At 43.4% G+C, this 9,582-nt stretch overlaps 1 protein-coding gene across 1 annotated transcript in view; it reads left to right on the top strand.

The window, feature by feature from the left end:
- Window positions 1-9,144, top strand: part of SH3RF2 (SH3 domain containing ring finger 2) — a 119,534-nt gene extending 110,390 nt beyond the window's left edge. Inside the window, exon 11 of the mRNA XM_031449273.2 lies at window positions 5,643-9,144. The gene's annotated coding sequence lies outside the window, so the exon portion shown is untranslated. The remainder of the gene's footprint in view (window positions 1-5,642) is intronic.
- The last annotated feature ends 438 nt before the right edge of the window (window positions 9,145-9,582 follow it).

Raw genomic sequence — 9,582 nt, forward strand, 5'->3', positions numbered from 1 at the left:
CCAAGAGGAATTCAAAAAAATATAGCCTTCAAAGGGTTGCACCTGGATTCCTACCCCTTCCCTACCCAGTTCCTTGGGAGATGGTTTACATCTCTATCTAGGAGAAAGCTGGAGGACCTCATTGAATGAGGAGGACATGTCAATCACAGCTGGAGAGAGATAGTGCCAGCTTCCGTGACAAAGAACAGGCAGTCAGACAGCCAGAAGGGGCCATACTGTTTGGAAGGGAAGGCTAATTTTAGATATCGGAACAACATTTCCAGATATTCCATTCTGCACATTCTATTTCTAAACTGGATTCCTTTTTAATCTTACATTCTTTTTAGATGTTGGCGAGTTTGAAACCTTAGAACTTCTTCATCATGGAGACCTCCAGTAAAGACTAGGTTTCAAAGCATTAGTCAACGAGGATTTGGGGACAGCTATTCTAGCTGTATTCCCAGTCCACTAGGACTTTACAGGATATGGAGAAACAATATTATATAATAGCTAGGCTGATGGGTTTTCAAACCAAATTATCTGGGATTTTGTCCCAGCTTGTCATTTACTAGTTATGTTTCCTTTGGCAAACGATGAAAGCATCTTGGAAAAGTTACAACACCACCTCCTTGAACCTGCTTTTCTCATCTGTCAAATGGGAATCAGAACCTCCACCTCATAGGATTCTCAGCAGAATTAAACGAGATCATGCACGTGATCATACAGCTTTGATCGTGGCACTGGGTACATCAAAGTGTTCAATAAATGGTAGCTATTACCAGTAAAGGGATATGGAAGCACAATTCAAAAACAAAGGGCACAGAAAAGAGCTAGGCTCGATGGTACAGAGAGAAGCGAAAGAGGGGAGCGATGAAGGAGTGTGTCGGCTGTCAGGAAAGCTTCACTGAGCTGAAACAGGCTCTGAAAGATGGCAGCATGAAGAAGTGTTGTTACATAGAGAGGAGCACCTGGGCTCTGGAATCTTCCATGTCCCTGGGCTCAAAGCCTGGCCCCACCACTTCTTGGCTGTTTGACCTTGGACCAAGTTAACTAACCTCTCTGAGACTTCCTTTACTCATCTAAAGAGTGAAAAATATCGGGAAGATTAAGTGAGACGGATAGGCCAGATGCTGGTGTGCAGAAGAGACCTGAAAAATGGCAGCTGTTGGAGGAGATGTTAAGCATGACAAAGGCTCGAAAGCAGGTGGTCAGGACAAATGCTAAAATCAGAACAGAATTTTCTAGCTGCCATTCATTACATGTGTACTAAGTGCCAGGTACTGAGCTAACCCCTTTGAAGGTCAGTTACAGGCTGGTTAAGAGCACAATGAGTCAGGTGACCTGGATTCAAATCCAGATGCTACAGTTCCTCCCTATGTTACCATGGGGAAGTCCCTTAATCTTCCCAACCTTTAATCCCCTTGCCTGTAAAACGCAGGTTCTAATTGTGCTTCCTTGAGTGCTTTGGTCGGGATTAAGTGAGATCAGGGGCATGAAGTCATTAGCTCAGTGCCCAGCATGTAGAAGATGCTCTGTAACGTGAGCTGTCATTATTGTTTACATGCCTTTTCTCATTGAACCCTCACAACTTCCCATGAGTCGGGTATTATTGTCCCCTATTTATAGATCAAACAACTGAGGCTCCGAGGATAAATCACTTGTCTAAGGTCACAGAAAGAAGCTGGCTCTTTAAGACCAGAAATCTCAGCTGCTTTGTTCTCTTCACCTTTTAAATCAGCTTGTCAGTGGTGCCAATATGTGAGGCAACACAACAGTTATTTTTCAGTGCATCTTATGCCATAACCCTCATCAGTCTTTCTTCTGGGGTTCCCTACTACCTCCCATCCTCATCTGTTGAAGGTTTGAGGTTGAGGGTCGTCTGTGACCCTGAATGCAGCCAGTGAGCACACTGGTGCCATCCCTTTGGGGACCAGCAGCTTCACAAGGTTGACAGAATTTATGAAATGTCCATTCTAATTTGCAAATAGGTCTGACAGGGATGTGTTTCCAGCTGGCTGCTGATTTCAGTAATAATCCCTCATCCTTGGTGCCAGTAAACAAAAATTACATGTCCCTGGCACACTTTGTAAGTCAGAAAATGCACGTGTTGATTAGTTAAACCCCTGCTGGACACGCCATTATGACCAAGGGGCTTCCAGCCAATGTCCTGGCTCTTACTCCATCTCCATTTAAAGCCATAGAATGTTTTCTTCCTGGGTAGAAATCAATGTCACCTCATTCATTTATTCATTTGTTTTCATTCCACAAATATTGACTGAGCATCTACTGGGTGCGAGGTTTTGTTCCATCCAGTTGGGATACAGCAGTGAACAATGCAAGTAATGTTCCTGCCTTCGTGAAGGGGAGTAAACGGTAAACAACTGAACACACAGGATTTTTTTTTAATGGAGGTACCTGGGATTGAACCCAGGACCTCGTACATCCTAAGCATGCACTCCACCACTGAGCTATACCCTCCCCACCAGAATCATTTCTATATGACAGAAGTTACGAAGGAAACAAAGAGATGGGACAGAGAATGGCAGCGGGGTATAAGCCACATTAGGCAAGGTGGCCAGGAAAGGTTTGGAAATAAACGCAGGCAATCTGATTCTATTGTATGCTGCTAACTGCTTGCCACCTCATTTAAGATGAGACACAAAAGCTTTCTTGCAGACATCAGGGTTTTCTACTTCAAATAGACCTGTCTTCTTAGTGCTCACTAAGCAAAGAATTATTACCTGCCTAATCCCAAACTCCCTGGCCTGTTGACAAAGGACTAATAAGGGCTGCTACCCAGGACTGCACAACGCCAGCCATAGGTGTGTTCTCACTGCCTATCACTGATGGGCTGTTCGGATGTCTATTAAAATGTCAGTGGATCTTAAAGTTCTCTCTACATCATTTAGCACAACCTAGAAGGTCAGATTCTTGTGGCAGCCAGCCTTCCTTCCCTCAGTACTTACTTCCTTATTACTTCCCTGCCCCTGCACTCACTCTCAGAAACACTACATCACAATAAATGTAGTTAAAGAGCTAACAAACCACCACTGCTCCCTTGGGATCCAGAAGCAATAGTCACAAATCACCTAGCCTCCAGTCTTGGAGGGATGTGCCTCCAGCTGCTGACCCCAGGCCAAAGCAGTCTCTTCTGGGCCCACTGTGATAGTAACAGGTTGACCCATCTCCAAAGGCACGTGCCCAGCATCAGCACTGGCACCCACCCAGGCAAAGGGAAGAGAAGCAGGGTGTGTCTACTCCAGGCACCCGCCCCCCCCGCCTTATAAGGGCCAATAGTTGTGACCAGCAGCCTGAAACGTCTGCCCACGTGTGAGGCTGTACCGTGGAGACAGCAAGTCCAAAGCCTGTGTAACTTACTGTGGTGATGGGACACAGAATGCGTCCTAGGAATCACAGACTTTGTGTTCATGCCATGCAGCCACCTGGAGCCTCTGATTTGCTGTTGTGCTGAGTGGAGCACGTCCTCAGGTAAGGTCTGCGTTGCACTGGCAGGCTCTGAGGGCACAGAGAAGCTGTTTTGAGCCTAAATGTGACTGCCTGCTTGAAAGCTCCTGTTCCTTCACTATACTCGGTCTCTGTAGCCACGAATCATAGTTCTGCCTTTGGAGAGTGGGGGCTCAGGTCAGACTCTCCAAACCAGTGTTCCCCATGAACTTGGCTTGCATGATCCGACTGTCTCCCGCCGCTCCACAAAGACTATGGATGTGATCATCATTAAAGTTTCCCCAAAGAGAAAACTGGCCTGTTAAGTCAGCATGAGTCTTTGGATAGAAAGGAAATCAGGCCCCAAATTGAAAAACTGGACAGAAGATGAACAATTCCCTTTTCTACTTATTTCCTGTTTTCCAGGTTTTCATGGGAACCCACTTGTAGACAAACTCTGAGCCTGGGCCTCTTAGCAAGCAAGTCTTTATAAGTGTTATTGGACCAATTTCCCATCATCCTTTGAGCTTTCTCCTGTCCCCCATCACCGTGGTCATTTGGGACTTCATTTGCACCCAGAAGGGCCAAGAGCCAAGCCCTGGCAGCAAAGTCGTGGGGAGCAGCCAGCTCCTGTGATGCCCATCTAAACTGCCTGCTCTCACCTGGACAAGGGGTGGCCAGAAGTGTTGGCTGCCCTTCCCTCTGAGCATCCTCAGCCTCAGGAAGAGAAAAGGCACTGGGGGCTGGGCAGGGAGGGGAGGACGTTGGTGACATACGCAGGGATGACAGGGATGCAGGTTGAGTTTAGAAATCGAAATAAAACATTTGAGGCCTTGGAGAAATTCTGGGGCCTTGTGGATTTTAACTTTATTTTTGAAATAATTTCAGACTTACAGAAGTGTTGCTAAAATAGTACAAGGAGTTCCTAAATACCCTTTAGAACTAGGTTCCCTAGATATTAACATTTTACTATGTTTGCTTTGATCCTCTTTCTTTCATATATTATATATTAATTAAATATTAAATTAAAATGTAATATAAATTATATATGTAATTTTTCTGAACCATTTGAGAATAAACTAAAAATCAAATGCCTATTTTTCCCTAAATGTTCTTCCCTAAAAGTGTGTATTTCCTAAAAACAAGGATGTTGCATAACAACAATACAGTTATCAAAATCAGGAAATTAACATTGATACAGTACTAATAACTAGCCCATAGATCTTATCTAATTGCCCTGCTAATTTTTTAATTTCTTTAAAAAAGTTTTTTTCTTTTTAAAATTCTTTTAAAGGAGGGAAGGTAATTTTAGGGTTTTTTTTTTTGTTTGTTTGCTTTTTTAAACAGAGGTATTGGGAATTAAATGCAGGAACTTGTGCGAGCTAGGGAAGCACTCTACCACTGAGCTACACCCTCCCCTCTGCTCTGCTATGTTTTTAATTGTCCTACTCCTTTCCTTTATAGAGAAAATACACTTTAATGTATTGTCTAGGATCCCATCTGGGACCACATACTGCATTTGTCATATCTCTTTATTTTCTTTTAATCTGGAACAGTTCCCCAGGATCCATTGATTTTGGCATTTCAAAGAACATAGACCATTTATTTCATAGAATGTCTCTCAATTAGGGTTTGTCTGATATATAAGAACATCAATAGATTCAGATTATTTACTTTTGGCCGTAATGGATGATGATCTCTACAAATAATCAAACAGGAATCCCCAAGTCTATACAAATTAATGAATTAATTAAACAGATAAATGATGGTTCTAGAAGGTAAAGTTCTTCCTTAAACTTCCAACTACAAAGTGTAGAAGGAATGATGGAATTTTTAAAAATCACCCTTTGGTAACCACTACAGTAATAACTAATTCAGACAAGAATCATCAACGGATATTAAAAACAGTGGGTGAAAGCTTGAAGAGGTCAATGCACACTTTAAAGGATACTTATTAGTCACCAAGGGGAAGCAGCAACTTTATAGTGGAGAAACCTGGTAGACCACCACCTTTAACCAAAAGACCAAAGTTAGCGTCACCAGTAATGGGAAAATCGATGGTCTGTACTTCCCCATGTGATGAACCGAGGACAGGACATCTCTTCTGTGAAATGAAAAGACAGATACCTGCCCCCAAAGACTTAAGAACTTTAAAGAACTCTAGTTTTAACCAGGCTGCATTCATACAGCAGATTCTGAAGTCTTTTTCACCTTCACAGAACCTGCATTGGAAATCTTCCCAGGAGGAACTATCAACAACCGGATACTGAAGAGAACAAATCATCTGCTTGGATGGAAACTGCTCTGTGCAGAGTTACGGACCGTGTGCTACTCCTTGGACATCAGGGATGGCACAGGAATACCAATAGGCTGGCCTCCAAGACAGAGGGTAATAGGAGAAAAAGCAAATCTGTCTTCCCACAGTATCAGTGGGTGACGGGCCAGGACGGAAAAAAGCAAATGAGTCACGTGCTGTTACAGGTTACACCAGACTCCCATCCCTCTTGTTATTTGGATCTGCTACCAAAGCCAAACTCTGTCTTGCCAATTTCTCACACCTTGGCACCTAACTGACAAATGAAAGGACTGGACATCAAATGCCTTCCAGCGCTGTGTCTGGCCAGTCTCTCTAGCTCAGATTTAGAGCAGTGCAGGGGATGGCATAATATTCTCCTCTCAGGTGTTCAAGCCAGAGAGGCCCGTGCTTCTTCACCACGTCCCCAGGCTTCACCCCATCCCCTGACTCTATCACATATGCATTCTTTTCCACTCCAATTCTTTTCTGTATTTCTGCCCTGACACTTTCTGATCCAGAGGGTTTTTGTTAAAATACACCAATCAAGGAAATAAAGACTTAGTACACAAAGAATCTCAGACCAGAAAAATGCATGATGTCTTAAGAGAGATGCCACAGAATGCAGAGCTTCCTGAGAGGCTATTTCAAGTCTAAAGATAAAAAAACTAGTTATAACCACACATACTTTCTTGTTCAGAAATAAGCCATTTTAAAGAAGACATTGGAAGATAGTCTACCTTTGGTTTTTAAAAGACTATAATTTAAAATGTAAATTTTAAATTGTGCTAACCTGAGAGAAATACTACACAGATAAATGAAATGCACAAATACTCTAAGACTGAGCCATAAGTTTTCATCTTCTCCCCCATTTTAAGACATCAATAAGAATTTCATTTCTAAAAGCACATGCTTCCCTGATTATCAAAGACAATAACAAGAATGCAGCATGATTTGGATATGTTAGTGGTTTTAAAGTTCATGATCAGAATTTTGCATTGAAGCATCCTCAGTCTTTCATCCAGTCCTGCTGGTAAACAGGAGCAAGCATCAGCCAAACTATGAGTCAAATAAGGATTGTATTTTGTGGTTACAGAAATGTTTTCTTCTGTATGATGCTGTCACATTCAGGGCTCAAACTGCACCCATCTCTTAATGGGATGAATAACTAAGATGTCTTAATCACGCCCTTCTTGCGGTTAACCTCAGGGGAAGGTGATAATAAGCAAAGAAGTCCTGCAGTATTGGCTTTATCTGCCAAGAGGTGAGTGAGAAGGCAAGAGGTATCAGGAGACCACAGAAGGGATAATGTAGTGATGACATCTCCTTCTCGCACAGGGTCAGTGATGGTGCTGCCCACAGTCTGTCCTCCCTTTTCTCTGAACTGCTGTGACTGTGTTGGTTCCATTTCCTCTGGGAGGAATTTGGGTTTGGTTGGCTCCTCTTTAGCTGCAGCAGCAATGAATGTGTAGAGATGCTGCCTTTAGATTCTGGAATGTACTTGTTATGACCAGGAGGCCTTATAGCCCAGCTATAGATTTCAATGACTTCACTTTCCAGGGTAAAGTCATAGAAGGTTAGAGGTGGAAGGACTTTTAGTTTTATATATGACATATGGAAAGGTTAAGTACAGATAAGCCATCCACACAAAAGCAAGTTGTGTAAATTGGACAGGGTCGAGTGTGGGGGGCAACGCAACTTCTAATCCCCAGAAACCGTGAGATCACATTGGCTAATTATAGCCTTGTCTTCAAGGCCCTCTCGCCTAGATTTTCTTCTTCTGAGATTGGCTTCCGCCTCTGACATTCAGAGCAGCAGGAAACCACCACTCCTCATTTTGATACTTGCTGTTTTTCACATCTCTGGGCACTTTCCATGGCTCATAGTTTCATAGGGGGTTTCATGAAGATTTTAGCTTTTCCTTTGAAACTGCTTAGCCAAAGAGCCGAATATTTTTCCTAAAGCACAAAATGAAGAATCTGATGTTTCCAGCCAAACTGAGAAGCTTAAGAAAAGCTTCCCCAATTTCCTAAAGTTTTCATCTTTGGACTGTCAGCTCCAACATTTAGATTCCAAATTGTCCTGGGTCACAAAGGGATGCAGGTGGTGGGGAGGCAGAGGAGGACGAATTAGAATGATTCAGCCCAGAAATGAACCTGAGAATAGTTTGCTAACCATGAAGTTTGAGTTTCATCTTCTGAAACTGTTACTTCTTATTACTACATGTTGGGTCAAGGGAGAGGGTGTTATTTAGGGGAAAGGAGGAAAGGGAGAAAAATGCACTCTTTCATGGAAATATAGGCAGCAAACCTGTGGACTCTTGTGTCTCTGGTGTTTTTTAAACAGTTTTTAATAGACCAAAAGAGAATCTTTATGAGGTATGTATGTGAATAATGTTTATTAAAAGGGTGTAACATATTATTCATTAGGGACTATTGTATAAATAAACTTAAGATGTGTAAAATATAGAAACATATAGAAATTATTTTCTGGGACAGTGGACACTTAAGGACTTCCAAACTTTTCATATCTTTGTTCCAAAAAAGTAGTACCAGGGCTGGCAGCTTATTTCGTTAGTATCTTGCACTGTAAAGCCACGAAGTGTGGTGGGGTTTCATTTGTTTGTCTTCTGGTTTTGTAATTTATAACAATCTTTACAATAGATTACTTTGAAATGTCTATTGCATGTGTGTTGGTGTTGTGTACCCATCCAGAGTCATCAGAGATCTATCTGTTCCACACTTTGCATCTTAGAAAACCAAAGGGAATTTTCTAGCAAGAAGAAAAACACACAGAACAGCCTTCGCTGTTGGCTAACTCTCAGATTTGTTCCGCCGACAGCATCTTGTTAAGTCTGAGGAAGCGGGAAGCTGAGTATCAGAGCTGTCATCTCTCACCTAAACATTTGATGTCAGATAACTTTTCTCTGGGGAAGGAAACACCTGTCTTTGTGAAGTCCTTTCTTCATGGACTTGACAAGTTCTAGAGGAAACTGGAAGTCAGGGCCCATAGCCGCCCTGCTTTAGGACCACTCTCCACCATCGGTTTTCAAAGAACTACCACGTGTCATTTCTGTTTTATGTTCCATGATTCAGTGGCAGACTCAGTGCTTTTAGGACCCAGAGTTTTACTTGTTTGGGTTTGGGGCTCTAATGAGGTGTTAAGTTTGCTCTGCTGCCCAGACTGATCAGAAGCCGCAAAGGGCAAAAGGGGGCTCCCTTGCTAGAGAGGTTCACTCGCACCTCTGACTGCAGCCGAGAAAAGCACCGGGCCTGTAACTGGTGTGGGAAGTGCCTCTGCTCTGCGCGCAGGGAGGGGTCATCGTGTGAGAGCGGACAGATCATCCAAGTCCCCTTTGCCAAAAATCCGTGTTGTTCCCAGGTGACAGCTTGTGAAGCGTGATACGTGTTTTCTCATGAAACAATAAAACCGGTTATTCTCACTTCACAGACTCGTCCCTCAGGCCTGGTTTTTTCAGTAGGTGGCTGGAGAGGGGACTACTTTATCATGTGTTCAACGTCAGCACTGAGCATGTTATTGCTCCCAAAGGGCTTTGGTTCCTGGCAGCTTCCCTGGACATCCAGAAAGGAGGGTTGGGAGGAGAGGGGTCACTTTGTCACGCAGAAACTGCTTTGTATTGGTGGGGAGAGCTGGGAGCAGGAGTGAGTGACATCTTTCCATGCTTACCAGGTGGAGTTCACCTCCCTGGAGCAAACTTCTGTTTGTACCACCATGAAGGCCCAAGAAGGCCTCAGCCACAAGCTGCTTCTGCTTGCTTCGTGCAGAGGCCAGGGGCACAGCCTCAAGAGCCTGACTGCTTATCACTTACCAGCTCTGTGGCCTTGGGTGAGTTACCAAACCTCTCT

This window comes from Camelus dromedarius, chromosome 3 (assembly GCF_036321535.1).
Source record: "Camelus dromedarius isolate mCamDro1 chromosome 3, mCamDro1.pat, whole genome shotgun sequence".
Classification (NCBI taxonomy): Eukaryota; Metazoa; Chordata; class Mammalia; order Artiodactyla; family Camelidae; genus Camelus; species Camelus dromedarius.